The sequence below is a fragment of the Mus musculus genome, chromosome 8 (assembly GCF_000001635.26).
Source record: "Mus musculus strain C57BL/6J chromosome 8, GRCm38.p6 C57BL/6J".
NCBI lineage: Eukaryota > Metazoa > Chordata > Mammalia > Rodentia > Muridae > Mus > Mus musculus.
In genome coordinates, this window is record NC_000074.6 from 35,335,751 (window position 1) to 35,348,149 (window position 12,399).

Here is a 12,399-nt window from a genome sequence, read left to right on the forward strand (position 1 = left end):
CTGTCTCTCTCTCCCTCCCCCTCCCCCTTTCTCTGTGTGTTGGGGGGCACATATGTGCTGGCACTCTCTCATTCAGGTCCAGTGAGTTCTGTTGTGAACAGTGGTGCTTCTGACCTTCTCTGTCACCTTGAGTAAAACCTAACTTCTTAATTATTAAACTGGGAAAATATGGATTTCAGAGAACAACCTCAAGTTTCAGTCTCTGCTTTCACTTTGAGACATGATTTCCTGTTGTGGGGGTTTTGGAGGGTTTGCTCTGCTTTGCTTGTTTGCTTCTGTTGTTTGTTGTTGTTTTGGTTTGAGTTTTCTTCTTCTTCTTCTTCTTCTTCTTCTTCTTCTTCTTCTTCTTCTTCTTCTTCTTCTTCTCCTCCTCCTTCTTCTTCTTCTTCTTCCTCCATCTCCCTCCCTCCTCTATCTCCTCCTCCTCCTTCTCCTCTCCCTCCTCCTTCCTGCAAATACCAAGCATCCAGGCTTTATTCTGTTTCTGCCTCTCATCTTCCCATAGACATGTTGGGATTACAGGTGTGTGTCCTACCATGTTGGGTTTTACAAGGGTTCCAGGGACTCAAACTCTTGTCCTCGTGCTTGCTGTGTAAGCACTTTACCAACTGAGCCATCTCCCCAGCCCCATCTTTCCACTTTAACAATTAAGAAATTAAGTTTTATCAAGGTGACAGCAGTTCAGAAGCTCCACTGTTCATAGCAGAACTCACTGGACCTCAACGAGAGAGTGTCATAACTCTATATTGCTGACAGTATAACCTTTACCTTCCATTCAAACCAGAGTCTCTGCCCCTGTCCTATCCAGCAGTACATCCTACCTAGATAACCGTGCTCTCTGCACCTTAGCTGATTGGAGGTTCTTCCTTGCTATTGCCATGGTCCCTGACATGTCCTCTCCTAAACTTAACTCCCAGCACTGAGCACTATGGGTGCCAGGCAACTTTCAAACCTTCCAGAGACTTCCATCTGTGTAAGTATATGATCTTCTCTACCCTACTCACCACTGTGGCCAGGGTACCCAGCAGAGGTCTGATGCACAGAAAGTCAAAATAGGTCTTGAAAGAGAGGGCTGTGTAGCTCCTTGTTTGCTGCCATGGAAATGAGAGTGGAGAAAGGTTACTCGGGTACCAGTGTCATCCGGGAAACTGGAATGGAGGTACTGAGCAGAGGACAGAGCACTCCTAACTTTGTTTCCATGACTGTCTTGTCTAGAGTGTCCCCCACCACTTCCCCTTTGTTCACCATGAGCATCTCCCTATTCTCCATGAGCATCCTTATGACCTAAAACATTCATCAAGTAACCAATCATGGGGCCTACACTGCACTAGAAATTCCACTGTTGCTTCCAGTTGCTTCTAAGACTCCTTCTACTGACATTCAGTGTTCTCAGACACCCACCTCCACATGTGCACCTTACTGTGGTATCTGCAGCAGGGCCTCCGATCAATATTAACTGGATTTTGTAGCATTGTACAGTACAGACAACCTTTGTATAGAGCATAGCAAACAAACTATGGGTTACCATTGTTTTTCTCTACCCTCAAGATTGTAAGTAAAGGCAAAATGCATTCCCTTTCGCCATTCTTGCCACAGGTGTAAGAACACCAGTACTTGAACGAAAGCAGTCCTAACCCTGGGGGCTCGTGGGTCCTAGTAACTCCTCCATGGAGTGTACTGACTTAATTTGGACATCCAGCCATCTTGATTACCCATACCAACCACTTTCACTGCCTATTATCTAGTCTCCAAATTGAACCATTTAACCAATGCATTGGATTACCTCTGGAAACATTAGAGACTGGCCAAGGTAAGAGACTAAATGACACCAAGATTTTCAGCCATAACTGAATGGTTGAAGGAAGGATACTGGGCAGAAAAGAAAAAGAGGAGGGGCTACCAGAAAGCGACTGAAATACCCTGGGACATGATGTGATAGCAGATGCCCTGAGTCAGCTTCCTGTTTCTCTGACTGTTTGGAGTCTAACAAGTCCTATGGTAGTGAGGGAAGCTACTTCTGTGTGTCTGGAAGACCCTAGAAGAGAACTAAACTGAGACCTGCCATTTCCTTCAAAGGCAGTTCTGCCAATGACCTAAAAACCTAACACCCACTTCCTATAGGTTCCGCTACTTCCTGTGGGAGCCAAGCTTTTACCACTTGGACTTTGGGGGGAGGCACTACAAATGATACCCTCGGACAATAAAGAATAGCAGAGACTGTGTATCTGGTATGTGATTCAATACCCCAAGTCCTAAGTCAAGAGAAATAAGGAGAAAGTCACAGTCTACTATAGCGCGTGTGCACGTGAAAACAGCAACAACAGCCCCTCCCTGGTCCACTTGCTCTCCTCAGCTACCCAGTACATACATTCGCTCATCATTTAGCCTCCCATCTCTTTGAAATTCTATAAAACACTGCCTACTTCTTCTCGAAAAATCTCTGCTTGCAGAAGAATGTGCAGTTTAAGCACGAAAAGCTTCGAAACACCACGGGAGTGATATCAGAAATCAGCTTAAGAACTTAACACAACCAAACAAAACAGCAAAAAATCTCCAGTGAGAGCCAGGGCGCGTTTTAATAAGAGAATTCCTGAGCTCAGAGCCAGTGTGACTGGCCTGCCAAATACAAGGCGCTTGCTTTTCCAAGCCTATATTAGTAATCACAATAAAAGGCCTTATTGTAAATGCTACCGTCCGGGACAGGGGGATCTGGGCTTAAGGGCTTTATTACAAGGGGGAGTGAACACTTACTGAGAACATTGACTGTTGACTCTCCAGATCCAGTCTTGGCTGGAAGTTGGGCTCTCACCTTCTCTATATTATTTCCCTAACAGCTTTTGGTCTTTAAAAACCGTGATGACATAGGAAGACTCCCTGTATTGTTCCAGCTTCTTTAAAGACACATTTGAGCTGGAGAGATGGCTCAGCGGTTAAGAACACTGACTGGTCTTCCAAAGGTCCTGAGTTCAAATCCCAGCAACCACATGGTGGCTCACAACCAACTGTACAGCTACAGTGTATTCACACACATGAAATAAAAACAAATAAATTTTTAAAGACACATTTACAGTCGGATTAGCTCATGTAACTTTGATTATGCTTTGAGAGCCTCAGGTACACTTTTTTATATAGAGAGGAAAAAATTATATTTTCTTCCTAACACTTACTTCAAAAACATGAGTTTTCCTTCCAGACTGAGTCAGTGATGAGGAAAGGTCGTGACCTATTTTCAGCAGAGGCCTCAAAGAAGACAGGCTACCCCCAAACTCCTGTGGCTACAGAGCCAGACACTGGGATGGGTGGCTCCACTCATGTGCATTCCTCCTGTACACCCCTTCTATGGATGGGACGGAGCTGGTGGGAAAGCTATTTACATACCAACACCTCTGCAATGTCCCCACAGACACCACCTTGACCACAGAGGAGCACCATAACCAAAGATCCCCCGGTGCTTCTGAAATCCAGGTAAATGGCCTTTACTTCAAGCTGAATCTAGATGAGTGTTTAGTCTTCTCTTTCCACGACTGGAAATATACATACCATCATAATCTGTTTTCTGTTCCTATAACACAGTACTGGAGTCTGGGTACTTTATAAGGACTAAAGGTTTATATGGTTCATTGAACTGGAAGATGGGGAGTCTAAGCGCATGGAACCTGAATCTTGCAACAATCTTGTGGTATCACAACTCGGCAGAGGCTCCATTCAGTGAGAAAGAACAAAAACATTAGCTCTGTTCTTTCTTTCTCCTCCTCCTTCTCATCTCTTCCCTTCCTCTTTTTTTTCTACCTCCTCATCTCCTTCTCCCTGTTTCATTTTGGTTTTGGCTTCTTGACACAGATTCTCACTCTGCATCCCAGGCTGGCCTAGAACTCATCTACCTTCTATGTTCTGGGGTCACACACATCACCACCGTACCCAGACTTTTTCTTCTCTCAAAGCTATGGTCCTATCATGACCATATCTAATGTGAGTCTCTCCCCAAGAACCCCGCCACCCATGCCATCATCAAACACTGTCAATCCTTGAGCTTGGTGGTTAAACTTCCAATACGTGAGTTTATATAGCACACACATACACTGGCCTCATTTAACTCCTAAAATAATGGGTCTGCCTTCTCCAGAGGGGCTGGGCAAGGGCACCTCAGCCAGTCAGAGGCCTGGGAAAGCAAATTGTCCCCTTTAAGCCCTCGTAGGATCCTTGGATATAATTAAAGTCAGGAAGCTTAAAACTGAATGTCAACGTTACTTAGGAAAGAGGGGTGAGATGCAGTGACCCAGATAGTCAACCGAGGGTCTGGTACAGGCCAGCAACCCTGCCCCCCAAAAAGACCTGAGTATAGGCTGCAAATAAATACAACTCATGGTCCTTTGTGGGCCTCAAAATACATTTGTGCTGTGGTGTGTGTGTGTGTGTGAGAGAGAGAGAGAGAGAGAGAGAGACAGAGACAGAGACAGAGACAGAGACAGAGACAGAGACAGAGACAGAGAGTCTGTGCATGTCTGGGTGTGTGTACATGTCTGTGTGTCTTGCACACAAGCTCATGTAGGCTGAAGTTAACTGCTGTCATTCAATTCCCTTTGTGTTCTTAAGCAAGTGTATAATTACAGGAAAAGAAAAAGTGGTTTCCCTTGGCCCCTGATATTGACGAAATGAGCCCTTCAGAACACACCATTGATTAGTTTCCTGGCAGCTCCCCATGCCAAGGTCAGAGGCGCAGAGGGAAGGAAACATGGGGAGAGCACAGCAGAACCTGGTCTACAAGTAAGGGACATCCTCTTTGGATTCCTCCAAGTGAGGAAGTGGTCAGCTGCTTGGACCTATCCTCAGGGTCCTCAAAGGAGTCTGCAGGGCTCCCTTTTGCTGTGCCCCAGATAGGCCTGGGTTTCCATGGAATAAATAGCAACTAAACAGAACTCAGGCTTTCTGGTTCTGTGTGGCTAACCATGGTGAGAATCAGTGGTGGAGAGGAAGACGTGCCCTATGGTGGCGATGAGACAACCATCCTGTTCTTCTATGACCAGTGACCAACCCACTCTTGGGTTAAAAGCCATCAGCCAAGTTATACAGCTCTCACCCTTCAGTCCTGCTGAGCCTGAATCCATACTTCACAGCTGTGGGAACCCGGGATCTGAGAGCTAAAGCAACAGGTTAAGGTCGCCCCACTCACAAGGGACTTACACGTCATCGCTTCCCTCCTCTGTTGTGCTCATGATCTCAAAACTGTGCCTAAAGCACTCTGCTGACCTCAGAGACACGACAGTCTTAAAAAGACCTAAAAGGACAAGCAGAAAGTTCCTTACATCTAAAAGGTGTAGGCTCCTTCTTACAAAAGGCTAGGTGTACATTCTTGCAGAGCTGAGGTTGTCCCATTCCAGCACACACATCTCCACTTCCATGTCACTGACAAAATGGACAACCTGTTATACAGCAACTTTTGCTGTGAAAGCAACACTTATTCCTGTGTATGTGAGTGTGTGTGCATGTATGTATTATAGGCGTATGTGTATGTGTGTTATATGCAAATGTTTATGTGTGCATATGCATGTTATGTGCATATGTGTGTTATATGCATGGTATATGCACATGTCTGTTATATGCACATGTCTGTTATGTTCATATATAGACATATATGGTATATGCTATATGCTATATGTGCATGTGCGTATGTGCATATTACATGCATATGTTTTATACATATATGTATATGTATATGTATGTGTGGTTATGCTACATACTTATGTGTGTTATATCCATATGTGTATGTTATATGCACATGTGTAATATACATATGTTTATGTGTGCTACATGCATATGTGTTATACATATATGTTTGTGTGTATGTGTATGTTGCATACATATGTATGTGTTATTATATGCATGTTTATATGTATATGTTATATGTACATATGTGTTATATGTAAAAGTGTATGTGTATGCTATATGCACATGTGTTATATGTACATGAGTATGTATGTGTTTTATAAGCACGTGTGTGTTATATGCATATGTATATATGCAGATGTGCCCACCCATGTCTCTACTTGCCGGGATATCAGTCCCTGCTCTGCCACTCCTTGCCTTATTTCCTGGAGTCAGGGTCACTCATCAACTAAGAACTCAGGCAGTGGTCAGCACTTCCCCAGTGAAATGAGTTCCTTTGAAGGAATCCCTGAGTCCCACCCTGTCTCACAGACAACTAACATTGCTGTGTGGTTTGTTTTAACTTTTCCTGTCCCTTAGTGGAGGAGACAGTTACCATTCCTACCTCAGTCTACCCAGAGGTGTTTGTATATTTAGCCTTCCTTTAAAATTCACTTCATCTCAACTTCCCAGTAGTTCCTGGTTCAAAAGTCTGTCTCACCAGGCAGTGGTGGTACGTCTTTAATCCCAGCACTTGGGAGGCAGAGGCAGGCAGATTTCTGAGTTCAAAGTCAGCCTGTTTTACAGAGTGAGTTCCAGGACAGCCAGAGTTATACAGAGAAACCCTGTCTCGAAAAACAAAACAAACAAACAAACAAAAATGTCTGTCTCTAGGTGAGAGCACCACATGAGCATGGAGCACCATATGGCCATCTGTAGTCTCCCTGGTCCAAGGTGGAGGCAGTTCACGACCCTTAGAGGCAGCCCCTTGGAGGCCTCTCAGATGCCAGGAATGCCAGCCAGCTCAGCAGCAGAAACTCCATCCTGAGACGCCCAGTCTCCGAACTTTGCACAGAGCAGATTTATATCATGCAAATGGTTATTCTAATAAGGAGGTTGGTACATTAGCAAAAACTCAGGGGCATGCAAAATGTATTAGGTAATTTATAGTCCGATGAGTTTCCCGTGGCGAAGGCAGCTAGAGAAACATTTTCAAAATGGATGTCTTTTTAATTCTCATTCTAAAAGGGATCACTGAGGCCACCACCGGCTTCCCCTTTACAAACTGGACTCCCATTTTCACAGAGCAGGACACCACAGGCCTGTGATGATCTGTTTCTGCTGACACTGGCTTGGGAATGCGTGTGCTGTCTGCTCAGCATTCCAACCACGTCTCTCAGATGTTCAAAAATCACCTATTCCTCCAGAGTCCCCCAAGCCTCAGATCCGAAGTTACTGGGTGTGCTCCTTTGGCATACATGGAATCGATGGTAACCATCACTGTTAGAGATGATCTTCAACCAAGCATATTCCCAAGCACATTTTCAACATTGTGGAGCACAAGTATTCAGATAAAAACAAAAGGAAACAAATACAGTGCTATGATTCTAAATAGGTTGTACTACTTTTTAAAAGGTTAGATTGAATTAATAGTGACAATCTCAACGACAATAATGCAATCAATTTTACCTGGAAAAGAAGGAAAACTATTGCGGTGAATGCGGCTGTTGGCTTCTGCTGGTGGATGGCACCAACAGGGGAGATGTCTGAGAACATTCTGTGAGCTGTGCAATTTATCTCCATCAGTAGGCCTGCTGGTGACCTTTCCCCTGTGCTCATCAGAAAATGCTGTTTCTCTGGCCCACCACATGCTGGCCCACCACCTGTGAATGGTTCCTAGAGAGCAGAGAGTCAGCTAAGCTTTAGCCTCTAAGGCCTCCCGGGGCGAGAGCCTTTGCAGTGCATGTGCGACCTTGCTTCTCCATAGTAAAAAATGCAAGAATCAGACTCATACATGGTATTACATGTATATGAAGGAAGAAAGCTCTTCAAAATTGAATCTAGGAAGATATTTGGCACAAATTATCAAATGTTGGCAAGATGAAGGATACAAGATATTAGTACTTCCTGCCTCTAGGCAACTCAAGCTGGCTATGTTTCTACTAACGGGTATCTACATTTAATTTTTTTTTCTTCAATGAATGTGAATTACTAGTACAATAACAAAGAATTAGAAATCGCAAGGAAATATGTGTAATCCCACCTGAGTTTCAATATGAAATTGTGTTAGTCACTTTTTTGTTGTTGTTGTTGCTGTGATAAAACACCATGACCAAGGCAAGCTATAGACAGAAAGATTTATTTGGGCTTATGTTCTGAGAAGGCAAAGAGTTCATCATGGCGGCCAAGTGTGGCATCAAACATCAGGCTGCAGCAGGATGCTGAGTCATGTCAGGAACAAAAAACACAAAGGAGAGAGAGAAAACTCTAAAGGGCACTAATCTTTACACTCTCAACACCCATTTACAAGGCCATAGCTTCTAAGCTTCCCCCATACAAGTGCCACCAACTGAGGACCAAGAATTCATATGCCTGAGACTACGGGGGTCATCTCTGTGAAACTAACACAGAAATAATACCAATAATACCATAGTGTTGCTTTTTTGTTGTTTTTGGTTTTTAGTTTTTTGAGACAGGGTTTTCCTGTGTCCTAGAACTCACTCTTAGATAAGACTAGCCTCGATCTCACAGAGATCCACCCACCTCTGCCTCCAGAGTGCTGAGTTTTTGATACAAAATCTTCCCAGTTGAGACTCAGCAGGAAGTTGAAACAAGATGGCAGCTGACTGGTTCTGGAAGGCTCTGATCTCCTAAGAGACAGGACAAGAACCTATGGGGCTTTGTGAAGGCGAATATAATTTAGAGCCGGGGACGAGGGTTCCAAGTCCACCTCCAGCAGCCATTAGTTTTTATCCTTGCAAAAATTATTTAATCTCTGTGAATCTCTTTTTATAATATGGGTTAACAGTAAATATCTTAAAGTCTCCTCTGTGCACAGATGAACCCCAGAACTCAAAACTCATCGTACAACTGCTAGCATATTATGCACTCTTATAGTTTTGGTTGTGAGCCTAGCCTTTAATGCCTGAGCCATCTCTCCAGCCTATATTATGCATTCTTGATGCATAATAATTTCAGCCTTGTTGGGGCTCTATATAACCCACCCATTCCTTAGTCCTCCGACTCACACATCCTGGAGACTGAATACGTGTTACGATCAGTAGGCTGCATTAGATTTAGTGGAAGCCTGCTACACTGGTTAGTTTTTGGTTGGTTGGTTTTGGTTTTATCAACTTGGCACAAGCTAGAGTCACCTGGGAAGAGGAACCTCAGCTGAGGAATTACCTTCCTCTGACTGGCCTCCAGGCAAGTCTTTGGGCCATCTTCTTGATTAATGATTGATGTGAGTGAGCCCAGCTCACAGTGAGAGGAGAGTGCCACCCCTGGGCAAGTAGCCCTGGCTAGCATAAGGAAGCAGGCTGAGAAAACCATGATGAGCAAGCCAGGAAACAGCGCTTCTCCATGACCTTTGTTTTAGTTACTGACTCGGATTTTCTTCCTGGAGTTCCAGCGCCTGCCTTGGGTTTTCCTCAGGGATAGATTGTGACCTATGAATTGTGAAGTGAAATAAAGCGCTCATCTCCTCCCCTAGTTGCTTCTGGTCAGTACTGGATTCCAGCCACAGAAAGCAAACTACAACACCTGGCTATCTTAGGAAGTCTAAAATGACCCACAACTCAATAAGCTCCACAGGAACTGCTTCATGAGCACTGAGCCTAAGTTATGTTGGACAGTGTGATGTGTGCCCTGATGTATTTGGGTTCAGCTTTGTAGGGTCCTTTATTAGTCATGGCTGGACATTCAAAGCACAATTCTCTCTAAGCAGGAATGAGAACTCGGAAATGCTGGACAAATCCTGAGAATCTCATATCTGTCACCAAGGCCACGAATAGTAACATGGGAAAACACATAGCCTTCACTAGGCCCTGGTCCCTGTTGTAAGTACTATACTTAAACCAACCACTTAACTCATGGGGACCTGGAACAGAAACAAGGTCTGTGAAGTTTAATAGGGAGAGGACTTTTGTAGTTGCTGAAGGATCTATATGATCTAGTCTACTTCTACCTACAGGGTACCTGTAACAGTTTGAATCTGAAAACCTCCTTATGTACATATGATCGAGATATTTTAGAAGCTGTGCAGTCATAGGAGGTAGGAGCTATGTAATGGAAGCAGGTCATTTGAAGCAGCCCTTTGAAGACTATGAACCCAGATACTCGTTCCAGTGGCTCTTGCCTCTTGATCCCCTATGCTGTGAAGCTGAGAGGGTTCACTGCTGCTCCAACACACCTCTGACATGTTGGTCTGAGGCCCTCTGAAACCATGAGCCAATATAAACCTCTTAAATAGCTTCTCTGGGCATTTTGTCAGTCCGAAAGATAACTAACATAACGCCTTATCATATGGAGTTGGGAAACCTTGAAAGACAAGACATCAAAGTTAGATGTGTTCTCCAGGGCCCTGATGTAGCTGTTATAGTGTTATCCTTTCTTCCTGTGTCTCAGAGGAGCCAAGACCTGGTATGCTTCTTATCCTCTTTGTTTTTTTCTTCTTCTTTTCCTGTCATTTTGGCTTAAACATTGGCTCATCTGAAACTGTTTAACGCTAATGGCCTTTCATTCAGGCTGCCCTCCAACTCATTCAGCAAATTCTCAAAGGGGTAGACACCTTCCCCAGGCAGGGCTGGGGCAGTGTTGGCTAACATAGCTTTGCTGTGAAGGAGCTGGAAGAAAGAAAGAGCCCTTCCATGTGGCGGCTCTCAAAAGGTGAACAGAATTCTCGATTATAGAATATCTGCCCCCTGTGCTAAGGGCCCCAAACTGCTTAAACACAGGGTCCTATGTACCAGGATACACCCCCAATGACCAAGCACTACCCCCAAAAGTCTCTCTCTCTCTCTCTCTCTCTCTCTCTCCCTCTCTCCCTTTCTTCCCTCCCTCTTTCTTCCTTCCTTCCTTTCTCTCTCTCTCTCTCTCTCTCTCCCTCTCTCCCTTCCTTCCCTCCCTCTTTCTTTCTTTCTTTCTTTCTTTCTTTCTTTCTTTCTTTCTTTCTTCTTTCTTTCTTTCACAATAACAGGTAGCATTTCTTTAGTACTAGCTGACATACACTCTTTCTCCCCAAACCAACCAAAGCATCCACTGAAATAATTGTTGAAGGGATTGATAAAGGAACAAAGCTTAGGGAGATTAAGCACCTCATCCAAGCCCGCACACAGTTCCAAGTTCTAGTCTGACTCTAGGTCTGTCTGAAGCCTCCAACAGGGGTTTGGGTGACATTTGTCATTCTTCTATATGGAGGCCCTAAAAATAATGGAGAGCATAGATAATAAAAAAGGAAAGATGTGGGGTGGTGGTGGCAGCTCATGCATTTAATCTCAGCATGTCAGAGGCAGAAGCAGGTGGATTTCTGTGAGTTGAGGCCAGCCTGGTCTACAGACCCAGTTTCAGGACAGTTAGGGCTACGCAGAGGAATCCTGTCTTGAAAATATTGAAAATTGAGTTGAAGACAGAAATAGACCCACACCCCTACAGACACTTGAATTTTGACAAAGAAGCCAAAACCATATGGTGGAAAAGAAGAAGGCATCCTCAACAAATGGTGTTGGTTTAACTGGATGTCTGTGTGTAGAAGAATGCAAATACATCCATATTTATCTCCCTGCACAAAACTCAAGTCCAAGAGGATCACAGACTTCAACATAAAACCAGACACACTTAATCCAATAGAACAGAAAGTGGGGAACAGCCTTGAACTCGTTCGTACAGGATACAACTTCTTGAAGAGAACACAATACAATGGCTTAGGCACTACGGTTAAGAATTAATAAACGGGACCTCATGGAACTGAAAAGCTTCTCTAAGTCTAAGGACACTGTTGTTGGGACAAATCAACAGCCTAAAGATTGAGAAAGGATCTTCACTATGCCTACAGCCAATGGAGACCTAATATCCAGAATATATAAAGAACTCAAGAAGCTAGGCACCAACAATCCAAATAACCCAATCAAAATAATCCCCCAAGAATTTCTTATCTCTACAAAAAGAGTTTGGTGGTGATGTTGTGGTCTGGAATTTTCTGTATTCAAGCCATATCATACCAAGAAGTTGTTCTTTAAATTTTCCTTATTTCTTGATGGTTAATATCTGAACAAATCTACAAAGGTTCACCTGTCTTTGCACCATTCTGAATGATAGAATGACCTAGAGTTGGAGCTCCATGGGGCTCGAGGTGCAGCTCAGAGCAGGTGAGCATGACAAACATGCGTAAGGCCCAAGTCCCAGCACTGAACAAACAAATCGGTGCGTTTGTAAGTTACCAAACAAGAAGAATCGGCGCGTTTGTAAGTTACCAAACAAGAAGAATCGGCGCGTTTGTAAGTTACCAAACAAGAAGAATCGGCGCGTTTGTAAGTTACCAAACAAGAAGAATCGGCGCGTTTGTAAGTTACCAAACAAGAAGAATCGGTGCGTTTGTAAGTTACCAAACAAGAAGAATCGGTGCGTTTGTACCAAACAAGAAGCAGCAGCATCCCAGGTAGCACTGAAGAAACCTAGAGAGCAGAAAGAATGAATGCAAGGTAGCATGGCCTACATTGCCGGAAGCTACAAGGCTACCCCGACACTCCTTAGAAGTGG